This window comes from Tenrec ecaudatus, chromosome 2 (genome assembly GCF_050624435.1).
Source record: "Tenrec ecaudatus isolate mTenEca1 chromosome 2, mTenEca1.hap1, whole genome shotgun sequence".
Taxonomy (NCBI): Eukaryota; Metazoa; Chordata; class Mammalia; order Afrosoricida; family Tenrecidae; genus Tenrec; species Tenrec ecaudatus.
This window is the reverse complement of record NC_134531.1, coordinates 224522860-224545326: the sequence shown is the minus strand read 5'-3', so window position 1 is coordinate 224545326 and position 22467 is coordinate 224522860. Positions and strand designations below refer to the sequence as shown.

Genomic DNA, 22467 nt, shown 5'->3' with positions numbered 1-22467 from the left:
GGTCAGTATAAGATATGAAAATAATAATAATTTATAAATTTTTCAAGGCATCACAGGGGCCAGGGAGGGGAGCTGATACCAAGGGCTCAATAGAAAGTAAATGTCTAGAAAAGAATGATGGCAACTTATGTACAAATATGCTTGATACCATTGATGGATGGATTGTTATAAGAGTTGTAAGAGCCCCCAATAAAATGACCTTTTAATAAATAAAACATCCCAACCCAGTCGAGGTAAAGTCCATAAGTTCAATATTAGCCCATAGCTCCGGTACTAATAAATTCCTCTTCAGACTCACACAACACATGCAATGATGCCGAATGTAGGAAGATCACAGACCAGCGGGTGGACACTCTTGTGAACCCAGTGGTGGTGGAAGCATCTCAGCACTGGTGTGGGCCTCCACATGGCCTGTCCAGCTCCAGGGCTCTGGCTCTATCAGCATAGCTCCATGTGGCTTGTCAACAGGAATATCAAGCAGGGAGAGAGTGTGTCCCACCTCCAAGGAGGAATACAGGAGTTCCCAGAATCCTCAGGAGAAGGCCAGGCCACAGAGGCACTATTGACTATTACCTGATTGACAGGCTTCATTCAAGTTGACAGGAGATTATGTAACTGCCACAATGCCCTTTAATGTGACTGAAAATCTGTCCTCACTTTGAAACCTCTGAACCGGCCCCACTCATTCGTTCACTCACTCACTCCCCGCCATCGAATCAATTCTGACTGTCACCCTGTAGGACGGGATAGAACTGCCCCTGTAAGTTTCTGAGGCTGTCACACTCTAGGGAATAGGTTCTCTCATTTTTATCCAGCAGAGCAACTGGTGGTTTCAAACTGCTGACTTTGTGATTAGTAAGCCAACGCACAACTACTGCGCCACCAGGGTTCCCAAACAAATGCCTAATCACAAACTGTTCACCACCCTCCCAATCCCTGATGCATGCAACGTTCCTGAGGGGACTTCCAAAAGTGCACGGGGAAAATGGAATCAAAAGATAACGGATGTTCCCTCTCCCCACCCCTTATAAAACAGGGAAGGCTTCTAAGTCTTTTCCTGAGCTTTGTCTTGTACTAGAAATGGGGCTCAGTAAGACTCTTCTGTGTCTGAAAAACACACACTCCCGGTTTGCACAAGGTCTGGATGACCTTGGGGGCCCAAACCATGTGCAGGGTCCACACGGAGGTGAAACCTTCCTCTCATGCAGAGTACAGGGCTCTCATTTTTGGTCTGGTCTTGCTTCTGTATGGTTTTCTAGGTATGAAATCTAGGATGGTGGGACGAGAGACGGTGACTGTGCTGGTGGTTTCTTTGGGATGTGGCAGGGAGGGGGGGACAGGGAGCTGCAGGCAATCAGCACAAGAAAGAAGAGAATGTTCTAAGATGTGGAGATGACTGGACAACTCTTTGCAACATGACTCAACTACTGAATTGTAGGGCGTCTGCATTACATGCCGATAAAACTGATCAAGGGATTTCCTTTGGATCCCAGGAGCTGTCAGCACCCAGGTGGGACACAGCAGGCGAGGGAGGGTGGGAACAGAGAGGCATCCATGGAAGAGCCCTTGGGCAGCCCAGCCGAGAGTGCTGCCGACTGCTCACAGGCCATGGGGAGAGGCCAGGCTCTCGGAGGGGACATCGTGTTTGTAAACGCGAGGGGCCGAGAAAATGAAAGACGCTCATGAGGTGGATGGACAGGACAGCCCTAACAATGGGCCCAAATAACCGGGCGGCGGGTGTGATGCAGGGTCTGGCTGTGCTGTTCGTAAAATGCAATATCCCCGGAACTCGGAGCTGACAGATGACAAATGACAGCAGGAGCCTAAAAAGAGGTGGGAGGTGGGCACGCGAATAGGTGGGTTGTTGTACACAGTTAGATTTTAAATTCCAAAAGAACATGCCTTATTCCCCCTTTATTGACTGTGGAATTGATTGGAACATAGGCTAATAGAGGTCCCCGCGATGCTAAACTAAATTATAGGAAGCCCTGTAATTACAGCTAACAGTTAATTATTATATGATGGGAATTGTAATCAAAGTCGACACACTGATGTAATGTTATTTTCCATCTTTTCTTTAAAATAAAGCCTCTTCACAGTAGTCAAGAGCCTAATTGTGGGTCACGTGATGCCCCTTCCTATCCTGCTGAAATAAAATGCAAACGCCTCACATGAGCCTGCGCAGGGAACTCTGTGACTTGCCCGTCTCTGCCTCTCCTGTCCCTTCCTCCTCCTTCCTGCCTTGCTCACACTTGCTGTCTTGCAATTCTCCGATACTGCAAACTCCCTCCTCTGAGTCCTGGCAACTGCAGTTCCCGCTGCCTGGCACACCCTTCCCCTCCCTCTCCCTGCACCCCCAAGGCTGCGGGTCCCCAGAATCACACTCCCAGGGTGCCCTACCTCAAACAGGCACAGCCATGACCTCCACACAACCACCTTCTTTGTGGCTGCTGTCAGCTGCCAACACGCCAGGCCCTGACCCGTGGAACCCCGCCACAGCTAAATGAAGTACGGCCGGGAATGAGCCGGTCCTGTGGCTGCTGTGGTCCTGAGCCACACGGTTTCCACTTTACAGAGGACAAAACCTGACGCAGAAGAGTTGGCCTGGCCAAAGACATACCTACAGTAACTGTCATATTCCCCGGCAGGTCCTTTGACATCTCAAAAGGTATCGGGAAGGGCCTGTGCTTTCAGTTATTGGCGTTCTGCCTTCTTTCCTTGATTCTCCTTCTTCCACTTTTGTTCTCTTTTTTGGGAAAAAAAAATCTAGCCAAGTAAACACTAGACCTCCCCCCAAAAAGAGTTTGTCAGGTTCGCTTCAGGTCACCTTTCTTTTTTTTCCATCCAGAACTATGAAATGCACCCAGAAAGTCACACTTCATTTTCTTTCCAAATGAATCACAAATCACATTGCCCGTTCCATCTCTTATAGACTAGATCAAGGGCGCGATATTTTGCCACTTGTGAAACCATCCAAACAAAAGCCAAAATCCACGGCCATCAGTTCTGACTCCTGGTGACCCTCACGGACAGAGGAGAGTGCCACAGAGAGCTCGAGGCAGACGGCCTTGCCTCGACTTTCTCCTTCCGAGGGCCTGATGGGCTGGAACCACGGACGTTTGGGTCAGCACTCAGCCAGTGTATCATGCACACGCACCGGGCTCTTTAATTGGCTTCACTAAGTTAAAAATATTCCCTAGAGTTGGTTTGCGATCATTACTCCTACAAGGGAACTTCGGAATTTGGTGGGTAAATTCCGTTTTCTTTTAATCTCACCATGTTTCGGCATCGCCCCTCCCTTCCAGACATTTTGTTCACTGTCTGAACACATTAGCCTTTCCTCCCTAACACACACTGCAGGTCGCGGGGCGGTGTCTCTACAGCATGGCCATCACACGACCCAAGCTGCTCTTGGTTTAGCTCGCACACCATCCGCCCACAGCCAGAAACGAGATGACGGGACAAAGGCTCCGTGTAACCTCACTCCGGACACAGTTTACAGCCATCCTTCCTGGCTCGGTGCCACATCGTATGTTCTGAATCTGTTGGGGGGAAGGCTTGCCCATCAAAGGGAGCTCTGTGTGAGACAAACCTCTCTATACAGAAAGAGGGCCTTTCATTGCCTTCCAAAAGTCAGAGTGTGAAGATGCTGGGGCTGCTTTGGGCCAGGGACAGCGGCAGGGCAGAAGGTGAAGGCCAGAGGGCAGGGGAGCTCAGAGCGGCTGAGGCACCAGGTTTCAACACTGGCAATTCACCAAGGACCAAGGAGCGCAGCCGTTTTGCCTGCTCAGGGAGAGAGGGACCAGTACCATGGAAGTCCTGATAAACATCTAAGCAGGCTTCAGCCCGCCTCTGTGTGAGAATCGCCTCAGAGCACCTCCCACTGCAGCAGCCAGTTCACTGCTCCCCTGAGACCTCTCCCCCCAATCCCCCCACCCCCGGCAGGCAGCGGGGACCCAGGCCCAGGCCCGCCGGCAGGAAGTGCCTCATCTCAGCAAGCCCACTCATGCTCCCTTAGAGCAAACCTTCCTCATGCCGTGACCCTTTAATACAGTTCCTCATGCTGTGGTGACCCCCAACCATGAAATCATTTGTTGCTATTTTATTTTGCTGTTTATTTTTCCTATGTATTTCATTTTGCCACTGTTATGAATCAGGCGACTCCTGTGAAGGGTCATTCGATACCGCCAGGTTGGGAACCGCTGCTCTCGAGCCATAGTTGAAAGGGGGCTGAAACGACTGCATAAATTCACTCCCTTGACCTCATCAAGGAAACACCTGTTCGGGGGGCGGCATGGAAAAAAAATTTAAACAACCTTAACTTTTTATGCCCTTCTTAGGAGAAAGAGAAGGCTTACTATTCCCATAAAGTGGCACAGTCTTGGAAACTCACAGCCGGAGGCAGTTCTACCCCATCCCAGAGACTCTCTATGGGTCAAAGACAGTGAGTTGGTTTTTGGACTGAATAAGCAGCCATGCTCACAGTGGGATAAGCCAGGTCAGTTGTTCCAACTTACCAGTTGCTCCAAGAAACAGAGATGGAGGCGACAGGTCATCTTGTTCCCACAAGGAATCAGTCTTAGAAATCCTAGATAGGGTCACTTTGAGTCTGAATTGACTTGATGGCTGTGGGCTTGGGGTTTCTTACTTGCTTTTTGGACTGAATAACAGGAAGAGTCATGAGGAAGCTGGGGGACATCTCACCAATTTTTCCCAAACAACGGCAATGGTTCGTGGCAATGAGGCACATGTGAAGTTCAGAGCTTGAGTCTCGGAAACCCACAGGGGCTGTCCAACCCTGTCCTGCAGGCCCGCCACGAGACAGATGGGCCGCATGGCAGGGCGCTGGGTTGGGGAGTGGCGCGGCGCCTTAAAGCCCAGTGCTGTCTACAGAAAGGTCTGTGATGCAAACCCATCTGGGGCTCCACAGGAGGAGGACCCGGCCATCTGCGCCAATACAGATGACAGCAGGAGAAAGCTTGGGGGTGGGGGTGGGGGGGGTGGATCTACTCAGTCCTATAGGGTCACTATGAGTCAGGATCAACTTAACAGCAATAACTTTTATTTTTTCAATACGAAAAGTAACATAGTAGACGGAAGTCGGCCACGACGTCTTGACTCTCCCTCACAATCCAAATGCGTAATGAGCCACAGTGGTTTCAAGGCGGGCACCACTGTCCCCCTCCTGGGTCAGAACCTTACCACACTCACAGCAAAGTCCCTGGGTCTGGAGTCTGCACCACTGGACGACGGAGCAGTAACATGCTGGAACCCTCCGCAGTAACATGAGGTACCAGCCGTTTATGGTACCAGGTATGTGCCATAAAAGACCCGCAATGTGTTCTGTGAAACAGGGCATCCTACGATTCGGTCATTTTGTGACTAGCGCATTAATATCTTACAGGAGTCTGCTTTTGGCTGTCCTCCGGGCTGTGGCTTCTGCTGGAGACCAGCGGCACAGTGCTGACAGCAGCAGGGCTGAGAGGGCATGGGTGAGGGTGGAGGGAGCAGAAAGGAAGAGAGCAGGGAGAGCGTGCCCCACCTCTGGGTCCATCTGCCTAAACAGCATGAGCAGCCTGGACCCTCTGCAGCCTCCCTCACTCCACCTGTCCATGAGACAAAGCCCCAGAACCTGCGCCCAGAGCCATGTCCTCTGCCTCACCTGCCTGTGCCCAGAGCCATGTCCTCTGCCTCACCTGCCTGCGCCCCGACTCAGGCCCAGGCCTGTAAGTGGCTGGGTTTGGGGTCTTGAAAACCATTCCAAAAACTCACTGTCATTGAGTTGATTCTGATGCTTGGGGAGAAAAAAAAAAAAGTAGAGTTGCTTTACCGCTTTAAAAAAAAAATCTAAAGTGACTACGGCTGTATATGTGATTGAACATTGCCCAAATGGACATGAAGCCACGTATATCTGCATTTACGACTGGGGGTGGGCAGTCTAATGCATCATAGGTGACATAAAGCAATGAGGTTGGTTGTATTTTACTGTGACCTGGAAAAGCAAGTGCTCTCTGTAAAATTTCATCAAGAATACCCTGATATTCTTTGCACTACTTAAAACAGTAATGAATGCTCAAGAAAATAAACCAATGTTTATGTTAACTAAATTAAACAATTGCATGCAAGATACTGTGGTATCAAATCCTGAGGCAAATAAAGGAAAGTAAACTGCTTCCTTTGGCTCAGAGAATGAATATTTGGATCCAACGAGAGGGCAGGGAATACATTTCCTCCCCTCTAAAAGAACATGCCCCCAGAGTTGCTGTTTCTCACAGGACAGACTGCAGGATGTAGAGGCTTAGGTCTCTAGGTAGACATTATATCCCAGGAGACATATAAACCATAGCCATTACCAAGAGATAATATCTGAAACTGCCCAAGTTCAAATTCAGAATGACATTTGGAGTTATTAAAACCCATTAAGATTTTTAACTCTGAGTTCATAGAAGCAAAACGAGCAACTCCTTATCGAAGTAGGAATACCTTTCCCAGAGTCATCAAAGCCAAAGATGCCAGCTCATAAACATCTCTTACCAACGTTGGGTTAGCCCATAACTCGAATAAAGCCGACTTAACATTGGCCCCAAAATTGGCCCTTTTCTAAGAATGTTGACGTTTAATTGATTCCTAACAGTTCTTGAGAGGGACCGAGTGCATACACACACACATACACACACAATTAAAAAATTAGTGTGCTTGTTTACTCTGCAGTCCTCTTAGAAGAGGAGGAACCCCCTAAATTTTTGCCTAACAGGAAGGACATGTATAAGTCACGGGGTAGTAGCACACACCAGAGCACACACCCCCAGAGACAGGAACAGCTGTGTATTTTCGTCACTCATGTAGCCCAAATGCCTAAAAAAATCACCTTTGATCTTTTATCTAATTGCACCCTCTCAACAGATGTGATATATATATATTTTTATAAATCTTTTAAAATTGTGCTCTTATAGCTCTTATAAAAATCCATACATTTATTATATCAAGCAATTGTGTACACATGTTTGCCACCATTTTTTATCTCCCCCCCCTTTTTAAATCATTTTATTGGGGAGCTCTTACAAACCTTATAATAATCCATCATTCAATGGTATTAAGCACACTTTGTACATATGTTGCTATCATCGTTTCCAAAACATTTTCTTTCTACTTGAGCCCTTGGTATCAGGCCTTCTTTTTCCCCATCCCTCCCCCACTCTCCTACCCTTGTGAACTCTTGATAATTAAGAAATTATAATTTTCATATCATACACAGTCTGCTGTCTTCCTTCACATGCTTCTGTTGTTCATCCCCAGGGAGGGGGGTGGGTGGGAATTCTACATCAATCATTATACATCTATCAGATCCCCCCTGTCTCCCCTCTCCCCATGCCGTCCCCTACCCTCATGGTATCAGTACTCCCATTATTGTTCCTGAGGAGTTTACCTGCCCTGGATTCCATGTACTGAGAGCTCTTATCTGGACCAGTGTACATGCTCTGGTGCAGCGGCATGTGTAAAGGAGAACTGCAGTCATGTTGGGGGGAGGGGGAGAGCACTAAAGAACTAAAGAAACGTTGTGTGGTTTTTTGGGTGTGATACTGCACCCTGGCTGACTTGTCCCTTCTCTGTGAAAATTCTGTGAGGGGATGTCCAATTGTCTAAAAATGGGCTTTGGATCTCCACTCTGATCTCCCTCATTTGTTTTGATATGATTGTTTGTTTTGGGTCTTCTGATACCTGATCCTGTAGACACCTCCTGATCACACAAGCTGGTGTGCTTCTTCCATGTGGGCTTTGTTCCTTCCCTGCTTTGTGGCTGTTTGCTTAACTTCAAGCCTTTAAGAACCCAGACACTATATCTTCTAATAGCCGGGCATCATCCAGTTGCTATGTTTATGCCCATTTCACAGATGTGGAAAGTGAGATTCATAGACCTTGGTTACCAAGAAGACGTAGTGGATCAATGAGGCTTCAGGTTTTCCCTGCCCTCTTGTTCCTTTTTAGCCTGTTACTCGGTGACTCTAACCATAGTAGAGATGCTTTGCTATAAAACTGAAAATATGCTTTTCAATTGTTTAAAGTCGAATCTGAGAATACATCAGGTACTACTCAGTAAGTGCATGTAGATGAAGATAAAATCTAAATGCATTCATTTAAATCAAAAGCATGAATTAAAGTGAGTTTTCATTAAGTGTTGACTGGTGACATCATCTTTCCAATTAATCTAGTCCCCAGTCAGCATCTGAACCTATCAAACAGACTGCAGCACTCTGACCCACTTCATCTGGACCAGTGCCTAGACCTGAGATTCCCACTGGGAAAAGGGGGTGGCCAAGACAAGGCCAAATCCGAATGGGCCCAAGCAATCCAGAGCCAAGTATCAACAATGGGGAATTGTCTCTCTATTGGGAGATGGCAGCCAGGCCAATCATTGCCTCCCACCAACTCCGCCTTCTCAGAGAGCCTGCTGGGACAAGCCTGAGGCCACCCAACGTCCATATGATCTCTGCCTCCCAGCCCCAGCTGGAGGTCGGGGATGGGCACAGAGTTCCAAGTGAGAGGATCTTGAGTCTTACTTTTAAACGTGGAATTGGGGCATTGGCAGGCTAAGAGTATTAAGGAAAGAGTAGGCCGTGTGCCAAACGGAAGCAAGGTGGACACCATGGTGGCCAAGTGGGAACTCTGAGGCTCTAATAAGCCCCAGATCAAGAGAGGACACCAGTCTTGCCTTTCTCGGTATCCCCTTCTTTCAGAAGCATCCAGCTCACATGAGCTCCTGTGAGGGGACTTCTTTCCATTTCCTTATGGCCCAGTGATGCCAAAGACACGGTGCTGCCCCCTATCACTCCGAGTAGAAAGTAGGAGGGAAATGGTCCAGCACTCAACCACTTACCTACAGGTTAGTGCTCACATCAACCCAGAAGCCTGGCCACCTGCTTCTGAAAGTCAGGACATGGAAACGCTGGGTAGCACCTCTGTGCGGCACGCACAGGGCCCCCATCCATCAGGATCAATTCAACGGCAACAAACAGTCATGAAATTGGAAAATGTGATTGAGTTGGCATCCCATCAGTGCCAGAGAAGACGCCACAGCATCACTGACAACGTTAAGAGGTCACAATCACAGACCCCCTAATAGGCCCGGAGAAGCCCAACTCCAAAGGCAGACATGAGTCAGAAGAACTACAAGGATTCCAGGTACAACCAGTCAAGTTTAAAAACAAACTTTTTAAAAGATTTCACTTCCATGCTACAGCATAAAAGCAAAAGAATTTCCCACTGCTTTTTTGAGGAAGAAAATCTACAGAGCTCTCCTACTGTTAGATGTCTATTCAGACAGAGCCAGCCTGACTCATGATGATTCAAAATTACACCATCATTTATCGTGAGTTAAGCCTTATTAATTTCAAATATACATGGCAGGCAAACAGATGCCTGGTTAAATGTTTAAGGAAGTAGAGCTCTCAAATGAGGCACAGTCTCGAAATGCTGGAGGCAGAAGGAGAGCGAGTCCTTATGCTTACAGGAGGTACCTGGGTGGTCCAGAGGGCTGTTGGGTAAGCACGGGACTGCTAGCCACAAGGTTGGAGATTCAATCCCACCAGTCGCACTGTGGGAGAAAGATGAGACGGTCAGTTCCTGTAATGATTCACAGCCCTGGAAGCTCTGTATAAGGTCAACGTGAGACAGAACAAACTCAATGGCAGTGAAGTTAACAATGGGTTGGTGGGTCAAAACCACTCAGCAGTCCCACAGAAGCAAGGCCTGGCAATCTGCTGCTGTAAAGACTCCAGTCTGAATGCCCTGTGGTACTTCCGTCCACTTAGGGATGTTAAGAGTGAAGGAATAAATCAAACAAACAAACAAAAGAGTGAAGGGGTGGAGTCTAGCCTGTCAATCAGATCACAGTTTCATGCCTCCTTGTGGCATTCTCATGAAGACTCTGGGAACTTCCTCAGCTGGATGGACTTGATCTTTGCTTCACCTTCCTGTGGAGGACACACTCAGAGAGCTGGAGGTCCCACGTGGAGACCCACATCAGTATTGAGATGCTTCCATTGTCACTGGATCCACAAGACTTTCACCCACAGCCTGTGATTTTCCTGCATTCGGCATCATTGCATGTGTTGCGTGCATCTGAAGAGGAATTTATGGACTGGTATCAGATGTATAGGCTAATATGAAACTTATGGACTTGATCTGGACTGGGTTGGGATGTTTTCTCAATATACAATTGCTCTTTAACACAAAGCTCTGTCATCTGCATAAATGGCTATCTCACTGCATTTGTCTCTCTAGTCTACTACCCAGCCTAACAAACATCCTGTGGGGGCTTTCACACAGGCTCACCAGGCATTAGAATCAGGTTGACAGAGATGGGTCTTTGGGGTCATGCTTAAAGCATCTTGCTGGATACAGAAGGGGGAAAACAAGTAGAGGAAAACTCCCAAAGTGAATTAAACATCCCTTCAGAGTACTGGTTACACACTGAGCTATACTAACCACAAGGTCAGTAGTTCAAAACCACCAGTAGCTCCATGGGAGAAAGCTGAGGCGTTCTACTCCTGTAAAGAGTTACAATGTGGAAAACCCGCTGTCCTCTCCTATAGTGTCACTGAGAGTCAGAATCAACTCGGTGACCATGAGTATGAGAGAGAGATAGAGAGAGAGAGAGAAAGAGAGAGGCTTTCCAATAATTCCTAGTTTAGGCAAGAAGACAAGCATCCCACAAATAGTTCCAATCTGGGGCAAAATGTGACAGAGGCTAATTGGGAGTCTTAGCTATGTGTCATAGGATTACAGAGGAAGGGACAATTAATCAACAGTGAGCTAGGAAACAACGCTTTACCCCCAACTCGGCACCGGGCTGTCATTGTAGAAATAAATCCACTTTCACAGTTATCGTGAAACTGCAACCCTGATCTTTGTGTCCTATCAGTCCAAGCCTTTGACTGATGAATCTAAATCCCTCCCTTGTCCAGGGAAAGCATCTGTTTATCATTCCCTCCCAGGGCTCTTAACATGACACAATGACCTTGAATTCTCCTCTCTATCCAGACTAGAATGTCCTCCCTCAGAACACAACAAAAATAAAGATAACAGGCTCACCCCCTCCCCCCAAAAAAGTCCAAGAACATAATTGATAAAAACCAAATTGCTGGGATTCGACTCCGTCTCCTGGCTGCCGGGTTTCATGTCCCATCAACTGATGGCTGGGTTCAGAGCTCTCAAGAGCTAGCAATGCTCTGCGAAAACCAGGTCCATAAAGTATTAATCACAGCCTGTGTCAGCGGTCCTCCTGCCCTTCACAATCAGCAACCAAATTATAAACAAAGAGTGACTGCCAGCAGTTCTCCGTTTCACCCAGATCCGCATCCTTTGACAATGGCCCCCAAAGCCTGCATAGACAACGCTGCACACACAAGGCCCAACTCCACGGGGCGCTCAATGGCTACCGTCTTCTAAGAGTCCAAGAGAGTCAGCTTTCCTCAGCCTAACCTCCTGCCAGCAATGGGGCACCGGTGGGGCAGGGGCAGAATCCATTCCCAGCCAAGAGACTTCATGCACAGCCACTGCCCAGTGGTGGACTACACGCTGCTAGGATGCAGAATGGGAGCGCTGGTGACATAGTGGTTATGTGTTGGGCTTCTAGCCTCAAGGTCGGCATTTCAAACCCACCACCCACTCCTCAATCCACTAGACTTTCTACTCCAGTAAAGAGTTACAGTCTCAGAAATACCAGAGACAGTTTACTCTGATCCAGTGGCTCTCTATGAGTTGAAATGGACACAGTAGCAATGAGTTTTTTATGATCTACAGCAGGTTTCAGTGGAACTTCTAGGTTAAGGCAGGAGAGAGTAGAAAGAAAAGCCTGGTGATCTACATCTGAAGATGAGGCCGTGAAAATCCAATGGATCACAGCTGCTCCCGGTGGAACCATGCTGGCGAAGGCCAGCACAGGGCACCATTTCCTTCTGCTCTGCCTGGGGTTGCCACGGGTCAGGGACAGTAAACAGCCCCACAAGGGACCAGCTCCCACCTGAAGTCCTTGCTGTGCCATGCCACCGACAGGCGCCCCCACACAATGCGGATGGAGGTTCTGAAGAGACACCAAGAAGAGCAAGCACGTGGCGGCAGCATTTCTCATCCACTCCTGCCTTCCCCAAACTGAGCCTTGTCCTAGGAAAGTCTACAGAAGTGCGCTACTGTGGAATTAAAAACCCCAGAAGCACCCCCAGCTAGTGGCAGTCGCCCTATATTCTTATCCACGATGCACAAACATGCTGCCCCCCTCCTTGTTTATACGTAGAGATCGTATCCAACTTCTCCAGAGAAGGCTCTCATGACACCCCACCCCACCCAATCTCTGGGAGCAAGAGCGAGACCCCCCAGCACACAGGGTTCCCACCCCGACACCTCAAGAAACGGTGATGTTTATGGCTCTAGAAACTTGCCGGTCACACACGGGAAGGCTGGTGCACGATTTTTCAAGCCGGCTTCACAAATGATTCCAGCGTGTGCACGTGCAAGTGTCCTGATTATAAAACTGCTAAAATCCCCCCCGGTGGTTTAATATTATGATGATTCCTCTCAGCACCCCCAGAAAGTCTCTCACCCGGGTTTTCAGAGCAGTTTATTAATTTACACACCTCCGTGGGGCTCCCAGCTGGTGAGACCCAAACACAGAAAAGTGTCTTGGCCAAAATCCCAACAACTTGTAAATAAACACAGCCCTCAAGTAAGGTGCAGGTCTTCCATCTCCAGGCCCAAAATCCCAACAACTTGTAAATAAACACAGCCCTCAAGCAAGGTGCAGGTCTCCCATCTCCAGGCCCAAGAGAGGGATTCTTGCTGCCACACTGTAAAGGAGGGAGCGGGTGGAGATGGCTGTCGGTCTCCTAATCAGAGGCCCAGGTTTTCTGAGCTCCGATTTTCAAATAAGTCCCTCACACCTACAGTCATGATGTTGAAGGAATCAGTGGATGCCTGACCTGCCCAGAGCAGTGGTTCTCAACGTTCCTACTGCCCCATCCCTTTCCTACAGTTCCTCATGCTGTGGTGACCGTCAAACATAAAATCATTTCCGTGCTACTTCCTCACTGGGAAAGGTGCTCTGTGGGCGAAAGCTGAAGTGGTCTGCTGAAAAGAGACGGGGCCCCAGGAACCCAACGGAGGCGCACGATGAGTTACAACCGACACACGGGCAGTGCGTTTAGTATTGTCTTCTGATGCTTAGCCTGTTAAAGATGTACAGTATATTGCTAGAACTTACTTCCCAAACACCAGAATATTCTCAGAGCACATAACGAGACACACACCAAACCCATCGCTGCCGAGTTGATGCCCACTCCTGGTGAGCCCACAAGCACGGCGTAAAACCATTCGTGGGGCTGTCTCTCTGTCGTTCTGCGTGCACTCAAATCGCCAACCGCTAGTTACACGGACTGTCTGTGCCGCCCAGGGGACTCTTTGAAAGCACACAGTTATGCCCTTTACGTTGGTTATGTCGAGCAGGCTTTGATTTCAGTCGTTTGTACATCCGTGGCCCAAACCAAGCATCGAACGCTTCCCAGGGCGCATCTCCGACTGAACCATCAGCCACTGAGCGCCGATGGGGCACGGCTCTCCCGTGACGCGCACAGGTCGCCTAGGTCGGCGTGGACTCAGCCGCGAGGCAGGCGGTGTGGTTCGTCCGCGTGCTTTGGTCACAGGCAGAGAGAAAAGGAGAAGACGTGAGCCTTTACCAAGCTCACATGGGACTCTAAGCTCACTGGCCGCCAACTGCAACATCTGGCCAGTGAGAGGGAAAGCCTGGACGGTGAAAGCTAGGGAGCCCCGCACAGCCTTGAATTATCTTCCCATAAATAAAGAGTTCAAACGAGGGGCTCTCGTTCCTGAGTCAGCTAAAAAGAGTCAAAAGCAGAACCCGCCAACACTGAGCTTTGAAACACTCTTCCTGTTTATAGAGCGCAAATCCCCCAAACGCAGAGGAATTAGACTTTAATGAAAGTCTCTTCGATCACGCTGTTGCCCAACGGTACTGTGGCCAAACTAGCTTAACCCTTCACAGAACACAGATGTTTTTTTCCGGGGACCAATCCAATTGTCCTTAGCTGGCTTTTGTTTTCATCCTCTGATCATTTGAAGGATGATGGGGGGGGGGGGTGCCCCGTGATAAGTCTTGGAAACCCAGAGGGGCTGTTCTAGCCTGTCCCATAGGGTCACTGTGAGTCAAAATCGACTAGATGGTAGTGATTGCTTTGTTTGCTGGCTTGCTTGGATTTCTGGCCAATGCACCTCATAGACAGCTTCCCCCCCTATCAGCCAGTGGAGGACGTATGTGTTGCTATGCTGCTAACCAGGAGTCCTGGGAGCACAGTGGGTTATGTACTGGGCTGGTAACCACAGGTCAGCAGTTCAAACCCACCAGCTGCTTCAAGAGAGAAAGATGAGTGCCTGCGCCTATACAGATGTATAGCCTTGGCAGCCTGTAGGAGCAGTTCTACCCTGCCCTATAGGGTCACAATGAGTCGCCTAGCAGGGGCTTGATGGTGGTGAGAGAGAGAGAGAGAGAGAGAGAGAGAGAGAGAGAGAGAGAGAGAGAGAGAGAGAGAGAGAGAGAAAGTAGAATGAGTGATGCTAAACAGGTTCCAGCAGTTTTTGACTAAGATGGACTAGGAAGAAAGGCCTAGAGATCTATTTCCAAAAACCAGGCAATGAAACCCTGGACAACGGACTGTGAGTCTGCTGCTGGACCAGGCAGCATTCTGTTGCTATGCATCGGCCGGCCATGCGGTGGGCCACTCCGGGACAATTAACAACCACAAAGGCTTCCTTCACTCTGTGACAAGGGGCCACTGGTTCTGCAGCTGTAGTCCAGCAGCAGCCTCTCCCGGGAGCTCGGGAGTGCAAACGGCAGGTCGGTGGGCTGCAGAACCACCGATTCCGAGAGAAGCTCTGAGCTAGAGGCAGGTATATCTCTCAAGCCTTCCAGGTGACTCAGCCACAGGCTCCAAATGAAGCCCCACAGCTCTTGGCCACCCCCACTACTTGTGCCATCTAAAGGCCCCTTAGGCCTCCCCAGAAGGGGGCACCCTAACGATCCCTTCTCCCGCACCTTGGTCCACGTCCATCACCTCCCGCACAAATGGCAGAAACACAAGCTTTCTCTTGTCTTGTCTGGAAATTGTTGGAAATTGGGCTGGCTCAAGAGCATGCCCGCCCTACGCTCTGCCTACTACTCCTACATCACTCCAGGTTGGCATCCCGCTGTCCCGTATGCCACTCTGTACCTGGCTCCCTGGGATTCCAATGCTCATCATGAGGCCCGCTGCCTCCACTCCTGGCCACCGCGGTGCTCCCATTTTCCACTGGACTGTGCCCCATGGCCCGCCCCGGCCTGGCCCACACAGCCCCTCAGCTATGCCACTCCCCCTGCAGCCCCCTCTCCTCAGGGGCTCTCAGCTTTCTCCGGCCTGCAGGAAGTACTGGTCCTCTCCTGGCCTTCCTCTTTAGCGGGAGAGACCAGCTGGCTTCCTTTGGCTAAAAGCTAACAGCCTGGTCCCAGGCGAGGAGAGCCAGGTGAGGGGGCGAAGAGTTGAGGACACGTTTATTTTCTTTCCAAAGCAGGATTTACAAAGGCTGGCGATTCCTGTGAGAGAGGAAGAGGGCTCCAAGATTGCTCCCGCACTTGCACAAGACAGCCAGAGAATAAAAGAACATCCTGTCCCGGGGGTGGACGCAAACAGTCATTAGAGCCGGTGGCAAGTGTGAGTGGGTGAGTGAGTGAGTGGGTGAGTGAGTGAGTGAGTGGTGGGTGGGTGGGTGAGTGAGTGAGTGAGTGGTGGGTGGGTGAGTGAGTGAGTGAGTGAGTGAGTGAGTGAGTGAGTGAGTGAGTGCATACTGTGTAAGAGAGACAGAGAAAGGCAGGACTGATGGTGTAGGTGTGTGTATGTGGTGTATGTGAGAGAGAGACAGAGACAGGCAGAATTGAAGGTGAAGGAGTACTTGAGAGGGTGACTGAAGGTGTAAAAATGTATGTGAGACAAAGACAGACAGAAATAGGACTGAGGGTGTAGGAATATGTGAGACAGGCAGGCAGGACTGAAGTGTAGGGGTGTGTGTGCGTGTGTGTATGTGTGTGTCAGAGACAGTTCCGAATGAGTGTGTGTGTGTGTCTCACACAGAGGCAGAGACAGAGAATGCATCAGCCAATCAAAATGCACCGAGGTCCCCACGTCAGCGGCAGCTTGCTGAGTCTGACAGCACTAGAGCAAGCATCTTAGCATCCTCGTGCAGCTGTGAGAGCAGCACACGTGGGTGCCCGTGAGGAAGAAGACCTGTGCTTCCTCCTTGTTCTAGGGGGGCCCTGTGGCCGCTCTGTCTCCCTCCTCTAAGGTCTTCTCTGAGATCCTCGCACTGCTCCACCTGGCCTCTGGCGTCCGAGGCTGTGCCTCCTGCTCTCACTGCCTCACCTGCTCTTCTTATCTCAGAAGTGACTGGCTCAGAGCACACCATGCATTACCACCATCCCCTTCACACAACAAAGCAACCCCTCTTCCCAAATGGAATTACATCCACAGGTATAAATGCTAGGATTCCGGCGCATATTGAGGTGGGGGTGGGTGCGGGGTGGGGAGGATAAAGCAATCCAAAGCATGAATGGCCATGGCTCCAGTTCAATAAAACTTTATTTACAAAAACAGGTAAGGGTTTAGGTATGGTCCATTGGCTGGCCATTGTGATCAGCTACTGATACCAAGTATAAAGCACATTTGCAAGGACAGATGGGGTTCAATGGTAGAGTATTGCCTTCCGTGTGGAAGACCCAAGTTCAATCCCTAGCAGTCAGTTGCCTGTCGGTGAAGGCCATCGCTAGGATACTAAGGACATTTCGGCAGAGCTCTCCGACCAAGATGGACTGGGAAGAAAGACCTAGCAACCAACTTCAGAACGCCGGCTGAAAGCACCCCCACAGTCCGATCCCACTGTGCAGGGGCCACCATGGCGGAGGGGCTGACTCAGGAGCAGCCAACACAACGGCGCACTGGGCAGCACCAAGAATTATGTATCATCGGCATTTGTGAACAACAGAATTGTACGCAAATGATGCGCACATTACGCCAGGTGGTCTGACTTAGCTTCATCATTTCTGCGTGTTATACGTCTATAGGAGATCGATTTGAGCATGGTTATTTGTAAAATAAAACAGAGGACAATATTACAGTGCTCCTTTTTCAGAAACCTTTGTTTCTGATGGAAAGAACTTCCTCTGTACACTGATGTGGGCCTTCCTGGCTCCGATCCCCGGTCCTACACAGTCCATTGTAGACACCCCTCTCCACCCTCCCCTCACCCAGAAGGGAGCATTATAAAACGTGCTGTTTCTTTAAAAAAAAATGAAAGAAACTTTTAAAGAATGATGATGACGAGGTACAGCATGATGAACATGATTAATTTCCATGAATTGCACATATTTTTTTAGAAAGGAGACATGGTAAATATTTCCTTAAATATGTCCGCATTTACCATTATATAAAAATGAGCTCAATTTTTTTAAGCACTGAGATGTACTTTCTAGTACTTTCTAGCTTGCCACATACACCGGTGTGACCCGAGCTTTGGGGAAGGCCAAGGCAAAGGGCAGGCAAACACAAACAGGTCAGGCCCAGGCTCCTCTCGGATGGGGCGCCCTTTCCGGCTGAGCGACAGCTTCGATCTGAGCACCCAGCCGGCACGCAGCAACAACTGGGGTGACATCACCCCGAGTTCAGAATCAGAAAACCCAGAGCACAACCATGGGCCGGAGGTAGGGGGCAGGGGGATGGAAGCCACATCCTTCCAAGTGCACGGCGCGACTGCAAGCGTGGAGCTGGGCAGATGGCAACGGTGGAAAAAGAGAGGTGTGATGTGGCTCCTGGCCACTGCCCTGCCTCCCTCCTCAGAGCAAAGCCCTCCTGAGCCCGGGAGTTTGTCCCCCAGAGCACAAGGAAGAACACGCGGGGGCTCTCGGGAAAGCTTTGGCATGGCTCAGACAGGCAGCCCTACTTTCTTTGTAACATGAGGACACATCGTCCAAGGGCCCGCTGTAAGGCCCCCGTCTTTACATGGTTTCCAGAGCAGCCAGGGCCGTCGCTAATATCCATAAGAGGAGCATAAATCTACGGCATATGTATAGACGGCCCCTTCAGATGGTTTTCATCAGACTTAAAAGAGAAGCCGTCCTTTTTCCTGCTCCAGTCTCCCCGTGAAGAATCCCCAAGGTCGAGGAAGTTCTCAGAATGAGTCAACCACAGACGGGAAACTCTTACAAGCAAGGCCAAGTGCAGGAGCCCGTGGCAGATGGAGGTGGGGCAAGGGTCCTTCCTCTGCGTCCAATGTGCCCTCAATGAGACCTCCACCGCCTCCTCCTCGTCTCGCTTCAACCCGATGGCTTCCAGAACCAGAACATAAGACAACCCCAGCGCCAGGAATCTATACCCACCAGAGCAACTCGAGCCAGCCAGGGACAGGTGTCCGCGAGTTTGGAACTGGACCGCAGGAAGGAGAAGCTCTCTCTTCTCTTGTCACGGGTGCAGATGGACAGGATCTGAGGATCGTTTCCTCAGCAGGCAAGGACCCAGGAAAGAGGAACTGGGAAAGGTCACGTCTAAACGAATCCATCAACACCACAGGGAGGGATCCCAAAGCACACAGGCGGACACAACCGCCCCCTGGAGGAGGCGGAGAGAACAGTTACTGCAATGGCCCACTGCTCTGCAGGCAGATGGGGAATGTCCTTTTAGGCGCTTCCAAAAGCAAAGCGCCCTCCAAATTAGCCCTTCAAATAAAACCAATGGCGGAGCCCCAGTCTGGAAGGTCTTCTCGCCTGTAGGTCTCCCCAGAGACGCCTCTACGAAGCACAGAGTCCGAGGCGGGACATGCTATCCTGCTCACCAGTAGAAACCAGGTGCAGTGGAGTGACCTCTGGCTCATGGCGACCTGCTGGGCATGACAGTGGGATCTACTCTCCCAGGGGCTTTTCCAGGAGACCATCAGTGTCGTTCTGTATCGCGGAAAGACTCTCCGTTTTCATCGCCTGCTCATCAATTCAAGCTGTGTGTTGGGATCAACTTGATGACCAGGATATGAAAGCAGTGGAGCCAGTGGTGGCGCTGAGGGAAAGCCGCGGTGGCAGAGCACAGTAAGCACAGGGCACCTACCCAAACAGTGGGAGGTTTCCAGCCCCCACATGCTAAGAGGGAGGAAGACGAGGTCCCTGTTCCATTGAGATTACCCTGTCCCCTAGGGTCGAGATGGTTCCGGTTTTGCTTGGTCCGCAGGAGACCCAGGTTTCGTCCCCAGCAGGGACACCTCTCGCACTGCTGGGCCGCTGTCTGTGTTTCCGTGACGTTGAGCAGGGGTCATCAGAGGGGTCATGGGGAAAGTCCTGGCAATTGTGGGCTTTTTTTTTAATCCATCAAGGAAACCCTAGGGAGCATAATGGTTTGACCCTGCAGGGGTCACCATGAGTCGGAGGTCAACTTGAGGGCAGCTTGCGATGACAACACGCTACCCTTTCAAAAGCCCACCACCAGGAATTTTCCTGTCCCGCATAGTCCCTTCACCCAGGTGAAACTTCCTTCCTTAGAGCTTTGGTCCCACCCTACCTGCCTTCCCCAGACACAAAGGATCCTCCCCCCACCGCCGGGGCCACACTCCTAACTTTTACATACCCCACAGGGTCTGCACCAAATGCCGTGCCCCCCAGTAGGCAATCTTTAACCCCTCCACAGAAGTGATGGTTCCTACTCCAGGCTTCTAACCCTCTAGCTTCCACTTCACTTGACACATAGTGAAGCCTGGCTCCACTGCCTTCACGTCCTGGTCATCAAGTTGATCCCAACACACAGTGACAGCATCCAAGAGCGAAGCCGAACTCACTGCCCTCGGCCGATGCCAACTCACAGTGACCCTACTGCATACAGTGGAGCTGCCCCTGTGGGTTTCCAAGACTGCACCTCTACGGGAGCAGAAAACCTCCTCTTTCCCTCAAAATGCAGTGGGTTGTTTCAAACTGCTGACCTTGCTGTGCCCAGCGCAACATGTAACCCTCCACCACCTGTGACAACATAAGGCAGAGTAAAATCTTCACGGAAGCAAGCTGTCACAATTTTCGCCCTCATATTCGTTTAAACAGCCAGCTTTGTGTTTCACAGCGGAGCGGTATAACGCCCGTACCACCAGGACGCCGTGGGAAAGTTTAAGCTATTATGACTCATGGTCCTGTCTCTCCCTTCTTAGCAAACTGAGAGCCCCTTAAGGACCATGATCAGCAGCCACCAATACTCACCGGTTGAAACCCATGACTCCCTGAGACTATCACCCTGACACTCTGGAAACTGATCTGAAACTATTCCCTGAGGGCACCTTTTAGGACCCTGGCAGAATCCCAGTCAACATCAAGAGGGCTACTGAATAAGGAGACTCTATAGAAAACAAAACAACTAGTCCCATCTGGCTGGGACCAAGCAGTCAGCATTTACGCTAAGGCAAAGATGAGGCACCAGGAGGGCAGGGAAACTAGAGTCCTGGAGATGGAACAACCAGACACAATGAAAGTAACTGTGGACCGACCCATTGTAAAAAGAAAAAAGCGACAAATGTCACTGGGCCATATGTGTGAACATGTGAAATGCGAACCTAACCTGTGTATTCCTTCACCAAAAACGCAATTAAAAAATAAAACCACCAATCCCTCCCCAGCTACCAGGGCACACAATCAGCACCCGCACATGGAAGCAGAAATGAAGAGTTTTCTTCTTTACGGTGGGCACAAGCAGACAGTACAAGTACACTCAGCCTCACCTTGGGACCTGGCTGGAGTGTTTGCCTCGGGCACTCCAGAGCCATCCATCACCCTTGTGGGCTTTCCACAGCCATGTTCTCATTCCATCTAAAGCCCAGACCCCAGAACCTTCTGTAGTCTGTGAGACCTAATTATTTCCCAGAAAGCCAAGGTAAACTCAGACTTATTTCATACACAGAGCTGGCCCAAAACAGTTCCTCATTGGAGATTTTAAGTCTACACACAGCGGCACCGCCCCACGGCTTGAACTGCAGAGATCTGAGACGCGGGAAGTAAAGGGGAGAACCGGATACTCCTTAAACTGTGGCTGCTCCCTACCCTCGGTCACATTTACACTGGACAGCACCAGGCAAGACGCTACTCTGGGAACGGAGTCAACACCAGTCACAGAGACAAAAGACCTCAAGATGCCATCACAGGCAGGGAGAGAGAGCTCAGGCCACCGGGGACTGCAGAGAACACGTGTGTACATTCCAGAACACTGACCACCCTGCCTTGGGGTGGGATGGGGGTGGGGGGATGGACTCCCAGCAAGGGTATTAGAGAGGACAGACTCGTGGTTGTTTTCAACAGGTGAGCAGGGAGCCATCTCAGTGACTGAAAGACACGAGAACCCACATCTGAGGGTGTCTCGGGGACACCACGTGCTGTCCAGGAGAAGTAGGCTCTGGGTAGAGAGCACAGCAAGGACACAGCATCAGTAGCCAACGAGTCGCAGCACGGGTGGAGGGAACAGGAGACCGACCGAGGGTCTAATGGGGGTGAGGAGCAAGCAGCTCAAACCTCCTGTGAGTAAGCAGAGTGGCTTTTAGGTTGAGGGACTTGCCAAGCCACAGGCAGGTTGTGAGCTGAGTGACACTGCCTGTCCTGAAAGGTACACTGGTTGCAGTGTTTAGAAGAAATGGTGGGAGGGGGCAATTAGTTGGTGAGGGCACTCATTGGGGGAGAAGGTTCAGCAGTATCCAATGCAGACTAGTCAGGGATGTCTACCATGCCTCCGCTCCAGCATATCTATCTCCCCCCCCCCTCTCTCTCTCTCACACACACACACACACACACACACAGCACTCCACTCAGATGAAAGGCAGCCGCTTCTCAGGCCAGCCCCATGGAAGCTATGAGCAGAAAACTAAGCAGTACGTTTGGCTCAGCTTGAAACACACGGCGTTAGAAGGATGGCCTGGGAGGAGAGGAAACAAAGATGGCCTTCTCTAGGGGACCCCCAGGAAACACACACGCTGCCGCACAAGAAAGGCGCCCCACAGCACGGAGGTGCAGTCTGTGCATACACCCTGCCCTCCCAACAGCCCCGGGGCTGCAGCCTCTCAGAACCAGTGCTTTTTACAGTGCAGCTGAGGGAAGGAAAGCGGACAAGGTCACACATGCAGGTGGCTTTGAAGCCCAGCTGTGTCGTGGGCCTCTCGGCTCCCCCCACCCCACCCCCCCCCCCCGAGTGGGCTATTCTGGGAAGCGGAGGCCGAGGCCAACAGCAAGCACTGTTCTCTGTTGCCCCAACACTCGGACAACCCGTAACTGGAGCGGGGCACACAGAACTGACCAGCATCCCCAGGCACCCGCACAGGAGCCTCCACCCTGGAAACAGCAGTCTTTCCCTGGTCTGAGATGCTGGATAAGTG

The 22467-nt window shown here is 50.5% G+C and overlaps 1 protein-coding gene across 1 annotated transcript in view; it reads right to left on the bottom strand.

The window, feature by feature from the left end:
- TIAM1 (TIAM Rac1 associated GEF 1) overlaps positions 1-22467 on the bottom strand; it is a 464634-nt gene that overhangs the window by 294204 nt on the left and 147963 nt on the right. The window contains exon 3 of the mRNA XM_075542381.1: positions 9516-9592. The gene's annotated coding sequence lies outside the window, so the exon portion shown is untranslated. The remainder of the gene's footprint in view (positions 1-9515; positions 9593-22467) is intronic.